Below are 9,889 nucleotides of genomic sequence, written 5' to 3' on the forward strand. Positions count from 1 at the left end.
GTGAGCTGTGCTGCAATAGCTATAGCTGCATCAACTTCCAGAATACCTGCTACTTTCCCAGGCGTCATCCTTTCAGTTGGGTTTTGATACTCGTTTGCAGCCATAGTTTTGTTACGACCGGCATTTTGTGTAATATTATTTGTGGACTTGGTATAATATTAGAGCCGAATATAAATATACTTAATGGTTGTACGTTTGTGTGAATGAAAATTTCTGCATTATAAATTTTCTTTATGTAGTATATGATTTTTCAAAGCAAAAGTTTATTTGTTTCCTTTATTTTTGATTTATAAGGAATATCTAAACCTTGGAGAAATTTTCTTTTAAAAGTTATTTTGTTCACAAATTTCGAAAGTGATTTTATAAAATTTCTGAAAATTCAAGTTATTTTATGGTATAAATTTTATAATTTTTGAACTTGTATTTTATTTTATAAAAATAAATCTTTACAAATTTTAGTTGTAATAATTATCAAATTACAAGGAAGCCCTTGCATGCAAACCACCTTTCTATACTCTTCAAGGAGAAAGAAGACATTTTTAAACCCACTAACTCATGATTTATTAGCAAAATTACCTCCTTGACCTTGCATGCAAGATAGCCTAACTCTAACTAGAAGGTTACTCTTGTCATTACCCAAACCCACTCACATTATAGTCAAATCAAGACATAAAAACAAATCAAGGAAGTGATCACCACTCCACTTTCACTCCACCACTTCCCTCTCCTCTTCTTCTTCTCCTCCCTCTCGGCTTTCTCCCCTCCCTCTCGGCAATCTCCAAAACTGAAGCCCCCATCCCCTTCTTTCTTCATTTCTTCACTCAAATAATCATCCTATAATCAAGTAATCTTACTCCCTACATGTTGTTCATGTGTATCTCAAGAGTTTAGAGTAGAAAACTTATGTGTTGACTTTGCATGGTGATGTTTTTTGTTAAACTCAACGTGAATATCCTTGATTCTTGTGAATTCAAGGCTTTCACCATGAGTTATAGTATCATAGGGCTGAGAATGGCTAACATGAGTGTGTTGCACTTATGCAAATGTTGTTTTCACCCTAATCCATTCGGCCATGACTTGATAGGAGCCGAATGGATGGTGCTTTGGTTGCTTTGTTTCATTTTGTGTGTTTTTATGATAATAACATGAAACTCTTAGTAAAATCTTGGTAAAAACCTTTGCATGCTAGGTGGTCATTTAGATATAATCCATGATAGGCTTGCATGTTGATTTATAATGAAAATTTATTTGGAAATCATGTTGTTTTGGTTTGAAAGACTCGAAGTAATGCATGCATATAGATTTCTCTTGAATTTTGGAAGTTATTGATCATTCGAAGTGATATTTTGCTAGTAAACCTTAATTTTAGTTAAGTTAAGATATTAATTAAGAATTGTGCTCCTTAATATGTGATGTTATCTCGTTTATACTTATCAAAAGGGTTAAAGTTGTTGTCCTTGAAAACTTGATGACTTGTAATTTGTGTAATGTGATTTCCTTTGTTTTGCTATGTTGCACCCTAGGTAAGAATGATCTCCACTAAGCCTATTTTGAGTGTCAGGAAGTTAGTTCAGTAGATCACCATAGTTAAGTTATGGTTTGGGTATTTTGGTTGTTGGTGGTTGGGTTTGTTAAGTGAGAACCTTGGAGAAAGGAGAGTCTTAGTTTCTGCAGAAAATGAGTTTGGTACCCTGAGGTTTAGAGTGAGTTTTGACCATGTCATTTTTGTACACTTTGAGGCCCAAGCCACCAGAAGCTAGCATTAGGAGTATATAAAAGGGTTTAGGTGTTTGTTGGAGAATTGCAAGTCGTTTGGTTAGGTGCACGAGTGGAATCACAAAATCTTTCCAGCAGGGGACAGTTTTGTTGCAACATAGAAATAGGAAGTTTTGACCATGTCATGGGTAGACCCTCATTAGGCCCTATTGGGCCTTAGTTAGAGGGAGTGCTAGAGGATTTTTTCCAACCATAGTTCATAGGATTTGAGTTAGAACCATGTGTCACAAGTTAGTTCTAGTCAGGGCGTTTTCTGCCCAGAAAAATAGGGGAACCATAGACTTTGAGCTTAGGCCCAAGGAGGCCCAAGCTAGACCCTTGAACCACATCGAGTTTGGGAGATGCCTTATGGTCAGAAGAGTCTAGTGTAGAAGTTTTGTAGGTAAACTTGTAGTTTAAGAGTGTCTAATGCACTCAAGAAACCATAGATGTCATTCTGAAATTTACTCCAGTGAGCACTTTCACTTACCACATAGTTTTAGAGGACCTATGAGTGAGACCTGGGTTGACCACTATGGTTGCAAGATAGTATAAAGCCATTAGAGTTAAAGGCCCAAGTGAGGGTCAATAGTTTTGGATAGTTAAGTAAAGGCACATCGAGTTAGAAGGCCCAATTTGGAGACTTTGTCTAGTTTAGCGATCAAGTGACTTAGTTGGGGATCGAGATCATCCAAGCCCAGTGTTGCATTATGATGTGTGTGATATTATTTGTATTGAAATATGGTATGTGAGTATATGTGGCTATGTGTACTATTGTATTTATGAGGTGATTATAAATTCGTGCATATAGGCCTAAGTGCCATTTGTGTTTAATTTTGGGTTGTAAATAGGTTGAGTTGGTGAGAGTATATTATAATGAGGTTATTATTAATTGTGCAGGATCTCGAGACGAGGGTAAACTTGCCATAAAGGTCAAGTAAAGCTTCCAGTTGCTCCTACCAGCCAGACCATACCAGCATTTTTCAAGGCAAGTGATTCAACCTGTTTTTCGTTTACACTGCAAATGTGTGATAATTAGTTCATATATATTGATGTGATTATCCTGAGTTATCTTGATATACTTGAACCAAGCGATTCTTAAATCTATCTTTATATTATATAGAAACGCCAAGAACCCTCAAGTACATATTGCAAGTAGATCAAACGTCGTATCACGCTCGTATATGAAAGTAATTGGATTGCCATGATAAAATAAAGATTTGATATAATACTTGATTGATCCTCTTGATTAACATGCTATTGATTCCTAAAATATTGACATCTCACCCTGATGTTTGAACCCCAATAGAAACTGTACCTTGATACCTAAAAGCCAGATATTCTTTAAAGTTGTTCTTAATTGATTGATAACCCTTTTTTTGCCCTAAAGTTCGACAATCCTGATATACCTTGAGCTAAAGATCATATCTTTATACCTTAACACCCCTAGTATTCATGAAGCTTATCTTCTTGATGTTCTAGTACTTGTACCTTGTCGAAAACCATTGCTTTAAGCCTATTTGGCATTACTCTTTCATAATATCCAATAGCCTCGCTAAATTTCCTTGTCAAAGTTCTTGTATAAGGAAACCTTTCAATTACCCTAATATAGTAAAGTCTAGTGGATCATGGCCCTGAGATTTGGTGACATATATTCAGTGTTTCAAGTTGATCTATAATCCTTTGATAAAATGTTTACTACTTAAGAGATTTTATCATAAATCGGCATCAGGTTTTGAAATAATTAAAATATGGATTTTCAGTCCCAAAGGGGGATAAATGTTTTCTTTGAATAGTGGATCTGGACTGAGACGTGAGTCCTTGCCACACTTATATTGTAGGCTTAAAAGTTGCCTAGGGATCCCATTAATGTTTTAGAACCCAGCGAGGTTCAGGATTACTTCGCGGCTGATCACCGACTGTAATCCGTAGCGTCATCACTCAAAGCAAATGATGCAATCACTCAAAGTTTTATCTCTTGTTAATATTGGTTACGTCTTTGCATTGCCATTCTTTTATATATATCTCGATTTATGCTTTGTACCGTATTATTTAGCACTTATTGAGCATTTGGCTCACTCCTTGCTTTACCCTGATATTACAGCTAGCAGCTATGGTTAGATTCAAGCAGACATCACGTAAGACCTGTGACGCCGATGCGTATGTCCGAGCTCAGGTAGAATAAGAGATAGTTTTGTGTGAAAACTCGATAAAAAAATTAGTTGTAATAGATGGTAATGTTGGGCTGTTCCAAACCCTAAACTGTAAGATCTTGGATTCGGTCAAGTTTACTTTCTTTTAAATATTGTAAAAGTTATTTATTTTGTATGTTAAGTTGGGGTGTGACAAGTTTTTGTATCAGAGCTACGGTTTAGAGTCCCTGGACAGCCCAAATAGGTTATAGGATATATGTATAGGCTATAGATAATATGCGAGAGAGTAGGTTATGTAAATTTATTATTATTATTATTATTAATACTCCTCTAATTGGTTTGTCAGCAAAGGGCGCATTCCTCGTCATCCTCTGGGTCGGACGACACTATTGCTTTTTCCGTGTATGCTGAGTTGAGCCGCGAGTTTGACATGCTTCAGGGCAAGTACGACCGACTGAAGAACGTGTACCCGGACAGCCGAAACTATGAAGGGAAGCCTAAGAAGCAGATGACTGCGAGACTTGAGACTTTGGTTCAGTACGTCAACACTAAGCTTGAGGAGATGCCATCGCACCGAGACCGCACCAGCCAGTATATCATCCAGATGGTGGCGGATGAGCTCCAGAGCATTGTGAAGACGCTTCGAGAGGAGAAGACTACCAAGCCCCGTTCTGATGGAGTGGAGCCTTAGTTCTTTCCATTATCTACCTTCCATATTGTTGTATTATCAGACTTCATAGAATTCCCAGTTGTTTCCTTTAAATAAGCATATTATTCCTAGAACCAGACTTTGTCCTAATCCCGATGTATTGTGACTTTAAAATTTCAATTATTATGCACTACCGTTCCATTTGCTCTCAACTGTTATTTTACGCCTTTATATGCATCATCATATCTGTTTAATTTGAAACTTGACCTCATATATAAATAAGAATGCCATACGATACCCTCGAGTTATTTTATTATTCATACCTGTTTTGATATAACTCTTATTTCAAGACCATGCCACCCAAAAAAAAGAACCCAACAACCACATCTACCACATATCCAAATATTCTTCGATTACTGGAAACTTTGCAACAACAAACCGATGCTATAGCTCAACAACAACTAACTCTTCAACAACGATTTAAAAACCAAGATAACCGTGAAGCACACCAACCACCTGATCCACCAGTACCACCTCGACAAGTTGTCACTTTCAAGGCTTTTAAGAATGTGAATCCACCTGCATTTCATGATACCACTGATCCAATAATAGCTAACACATGGATTAATGAAATGGAAAGGGCTTTTGAGTTGGTACAGTTAGGGGACGATCAGAAGACCCCATATGCTACTTACTTCTTGAAAGGCGAAGTCATCTATTGGTGGGAATCAGTAAAAGCTATGGAAGCAACTCAGCAAGTTTCTTGGGAAAGATTTAAGAAGTTATTTCTGGGAAAGTATTACCCTAAGTACATGCAGAATCAGATGGAGCTTAAATTTCTTGAGTTGAAGCAAGGGAATATGTCTGTACTGGAGTATGAGAAGAAGTTCACCGAGTTGTCCAGGTTTGTGACAAAGTATACCAGCACTGAGGAGGAAAAGGCGAAGAGATTTCAACAAGGATTGGAGCCTTGGATCAGAGATAGAGTGGCTATGTTTGAGCTTGATACTTATGTGGGAGTAGTACAGAAAGCTGCTCTGATTGAGAACAATGGGATGCAGTCAAGAAAGGAAAGGGATAACAAAAAGAGAAAGGTTCCATTTTATGGAGAAAAGTCTGAAGCCGGAAATTCACAAGATCAGAGTGTAAAGAGGATTGGATTCCATAAGGGCGGAAATTTTCAAAAGAAGGGAAATTTGGGCAAAAAACAAGAATCGAAGGGGAACAACCAGGCAAGCCAAGGACAAGTTGGAGAAAACAGATTCCAGAGACCGGAATGCAAGCATTATGGAAGAAGGTACCCCGGAGTGTGTAATAAGCTGAGCATGACATGCTATAGGTGCAACCAGAAGGGACATTTGGCAAATGAGTGTAAGATGCCAAAGCCAGGAGTTATATGTTACAAGTGTGGAAAGACTGGACACATAGCTAAGGAGTGCAAGACAACCGGACCAGTCAAAGCTTTAATGAATGTGGCAAGTACCAGTGCAAGTGTGCCAGCTGAGGTATTGGCTTTACCTCCACCACCTACAACAACTCCGCAAGCAATAGAAAGGACATTCGATTTGAAAATGAAGGATGCCGTTCAGAACTCTGAGGTGATAGCAGGTACACTTTTACTCAATAATGTCAAAGCTAAAGTATTGATTGATTCGGGAGCAACAAGATCTTTCATATCAGAAACTTTTGTTGATAAACTTCAATGTGATAAAATGATTATGAGCAAGGTAGTAAATGTGGTAATTGCGAACCAAGAGAAGATTCCTGTGAATCAATTCTGTCCGAAGTGTGAGATTGATATTTCGGGGCATAAGTTTGCAGCCGACTTGATACTCTTCAAGTTGGGAGAGTTCGATATAATTTTAGGTATGGATTGGTTAGGGAAGAATAATGCCCAGATTAATTGTAAGACCAAGAAAGTGTATTTAAAGACGAAGAGTGGAGAGAAGGTAGTATTTAAGGGACAGAGGCAAGAGCAACTATTTCTTACAATCGCTCAGGCTAAGAAGCTATTGAGAAAAGGTTGTGAGTCGTTCCTAGCTTATGTAGTGGATTCAGAAAAGGGAAATCCCAGCATAGAAGATATCCCCGTAGTTAACGAGTTCCTAGATGTGTTTTCAGATGAACTACCAGGCTTACCACCAGATCGACAAATCGAGTTCGAGATCAACCTTGCTCCGGGCATATAACCAGTTTCAAAGGCCCCATATAGGATGGCACCAGCAGAAATGAAAGAGTTGGCGAGCCAGCTACAAGAATTGTTGGATAAAGGAGTGATTCGGCCAAGTACATCGCCATGGGGAGCACCTGTTCTGTTTGTAAAGAAGAAAGATGGAAGTATGCGGCTATATATAGATTATCGGGAGTTGAATAAGGTAACGATCAAGAACCGCTATCCGCTACCAAGAATAGATGACCTATTTGACCAGCTAAAAGGAGCAAAGTTCTTTTTGAAGATTGACTTGAGATCAGGATACCATCAATTAAGGATTAAGGAAGAAGATATTCCCAAGACAACATTCAGGACCAGATACAGACATTATGAATTCTTAGTAATGCCGTTTGGATTGACTAATGCCCCGACCCCATTTATGGATCTGATGAATCGGGTATTTAAAAAGTATTTGGACAAGTTCGTAGTGGTATTCATTGATGACATCCTTATTTATTCAAAGTCGGAAGAAGAACATAAGCAGCATCTATGGATAGCATTGGAGATACTCCGGCAAGAGAAGTTGTATGCCAAGTTTTCTAAATGTGAGTTTTGTTTAAAGGACGTTCAATTTTTGGGACACGTAATTGGAAATGAAGGAGTTAAAGTAGATCCGGCAAAGATTGAGGCGATTATGAGTTGGGAGAGGCCAAAGACACCTACGGAAGTACGAAGTTTTCTAGGATTGGCAGGGTATTATAGAAGGTTTGTCAAGGATTTTTTGAAAATCGCCACGCCATTCACTAAGTTAACCAGGAAGAATCAGAAGTTTGAATGGAGTGCAGAATGTGAGGATAGCTTTCAAGAGTTGAAAAAGAGATTGGTAACGGCTCCGGTGTTAGTACTACCAGATGACCAAGGAAACTTTGTGATTTTCAGCGACGCTTCACATAAAGGATTGGGCTGTGTGCTAATGCAACATAATAAGGTGATCGCGTATGCGTCGAGACAGTTAAAACCGCATGAGTTGAAGTACCCGACGCATGACTTAGAACTAGCCGCCATAGTGTTCGCACTTAAGATTTGGAGACATTACCTCTACGGAGAAAAGTGTGAAATCTACACGGATCACAAGAGTTTAAAGTACATTTTCACTCAGAAGGAGCTTAATATTAGGCAAAGGAGATGGTTGGAATTGATCAAAGACTACGATTGCTCGATAAATTATCATCCTGGAAAGGCGAATATTATAGCCGATACTTTAAGTAGGAAGGATAGATTGAATATGATGGCAACACCAAAGGAATTGTCTGAAGAGATTAAGAAATTTGGATTAGAACTTTGTGATTGTGGAATAGTTGAAGAAGTTTGTCATGCAATGACTTTTTAGCCTACACTAATGGAAAGGATAAGGAAATGTCAGGAAGAAGTAATGGAGAAAGAGAAGAATCAGCTAAGTGGGGAAGAGATTGGCACTCAAAGGGATGAGCAAGGTATACTAAGGTTTTCCTCAAAAATTTGGATTCCTCATGTACCTGAATTAAAGAATGAGATCCTACAAGAAGCCCACAATTCAAGATTTTCAATCCACCCGGGAAGCACCAAGATGTATCGGGACATAAAGTAGAACTTTTGGTGGCCAAATATGAAGTGAGACGTGGCAGAATGGGTTGTAAAGTGTTATACTTGTCAGAAAGTGAAGGCAGAACATCAACGACCAAGCGGATTAATTCAGCCCCTAAAGATTCCAGAATGGAAATGGGAAAATATTGTTATGGACTTTATAGTGGGACTACCGCGAACAAAATCCGGACTTGACGCTATATGGGTTATAGTTGATCGCCTTACAAAGTCGGCACATTTCCTTCCAATTAATGAGAAGTTGTCATTGGACAAATTAGTTCATCTGTACGTGCGTGAAATCGTACTAAGGCATGGAGTACCCGTATCGATAGTTTTAGACAGAGATCCCCGATTTAACTCGAGATTCTGGAAGCAATTTCAAGAAAGTCTTGGCACGAAGTTGAACATGAGTACGGCGTACCACCCGCAGACCGATGGTTAGAGTGAAAGGACAATTTAAACAATCGAAGACATGTTGCGCAGTTGTGCAATCGATTTTGCAGGAAGTTGGGACGACCACTTGCCATTGATAAAATTCTCTTATAACAACAACTATCACTCCAGTATTGGCATGCCACCATACGAAGCTTTGTACGGACGAAAATGTAGAGCGCTGACAAGTTGGAATGAAGTAGGAGAAGGAAGGATTCTAGGCTCAGAATTGGTACAACAGTTGCATGAAACAGTCAAGTTAATTCAGAAGAGGTTGCTTGCTGCTCAAGATAGACAGAGGAAGTATGCGGATCCAGCACGTAAGGATGTTCGATTCCAAGTAGGCGAAGCCGTTTTGTTGAAGGTGTCACCAAGAAAAGGGTTGTCTAGATTTGGCAAGAAGGGGAAGTTAACACCTAGATATATAGGTCCTTTTGAGATTTTGAGTCAAGTGGGGAAGGTAGCCTACGAATTAGCCTTACCACCTCAGTATCAGCATGTGCATAATGTGTTCCATGTGTCGTTGCTTAAAAAGTACACTCCTGACGCCAACCATATGATAGAATATGAACCTGTAGAAATTCAGGCAGACCTGTCATTTGTGGAGCAACCTGCCAAATTACTCGCCTGGCATGTAAAGAATCTTAGGAATAAGTCGGTAAAGTTAGTGAAAGTACTTTGGAGGAACCCCAAGGTCGAAGAATCAACTTGGGAGTTAGAGTCTGATATGCGTTCCTGGTATCCTCATCTGTTCTCTTAGATTCTGGGGACAGAATCTCTTAAGGGGGAGAGGATGTTACGACCGGCATTTTGTGTAATATTATTTGTGGACTTGGTATAATATTAGAGCCGAATGTAAATATACTTAATGGTTGTACGTTTGTGTGAATGAAAATTTCTGCACTATAAATTTTCTTTATGTAGTATATGATTTTTCAAAGCAAAAGTTTATTTATTTCCTTTATTTTTGATTTATAAAGAATATTCTAAACCTTGGAGAAATTTTCTTTTAAAAGTTATTTTGTTCACAAATTTCGAAAGTGATTTTATAAAATTTCTGAAAATCCAAGTTATTTTATAGTATAAATTTTATAATTTTTGAACTTGTATTTTATTTTATAAAAA

The sequence above is a fragment of the Apium graveolens genome, chromosome 9 (genome assembly GCF_009905375.1).
Source record: "Apium graveolens cultivar Ventura chromosome 9, ASM990537v1, whole genome shotgun sequence".
Taxonomy (NCBI): domain Eukaryota; kingdom Viridiplantae; phylum Streptophyta; class Magnoliopsida; order Apiales; family Apiaceae; genus Apium; species Apium graveolens.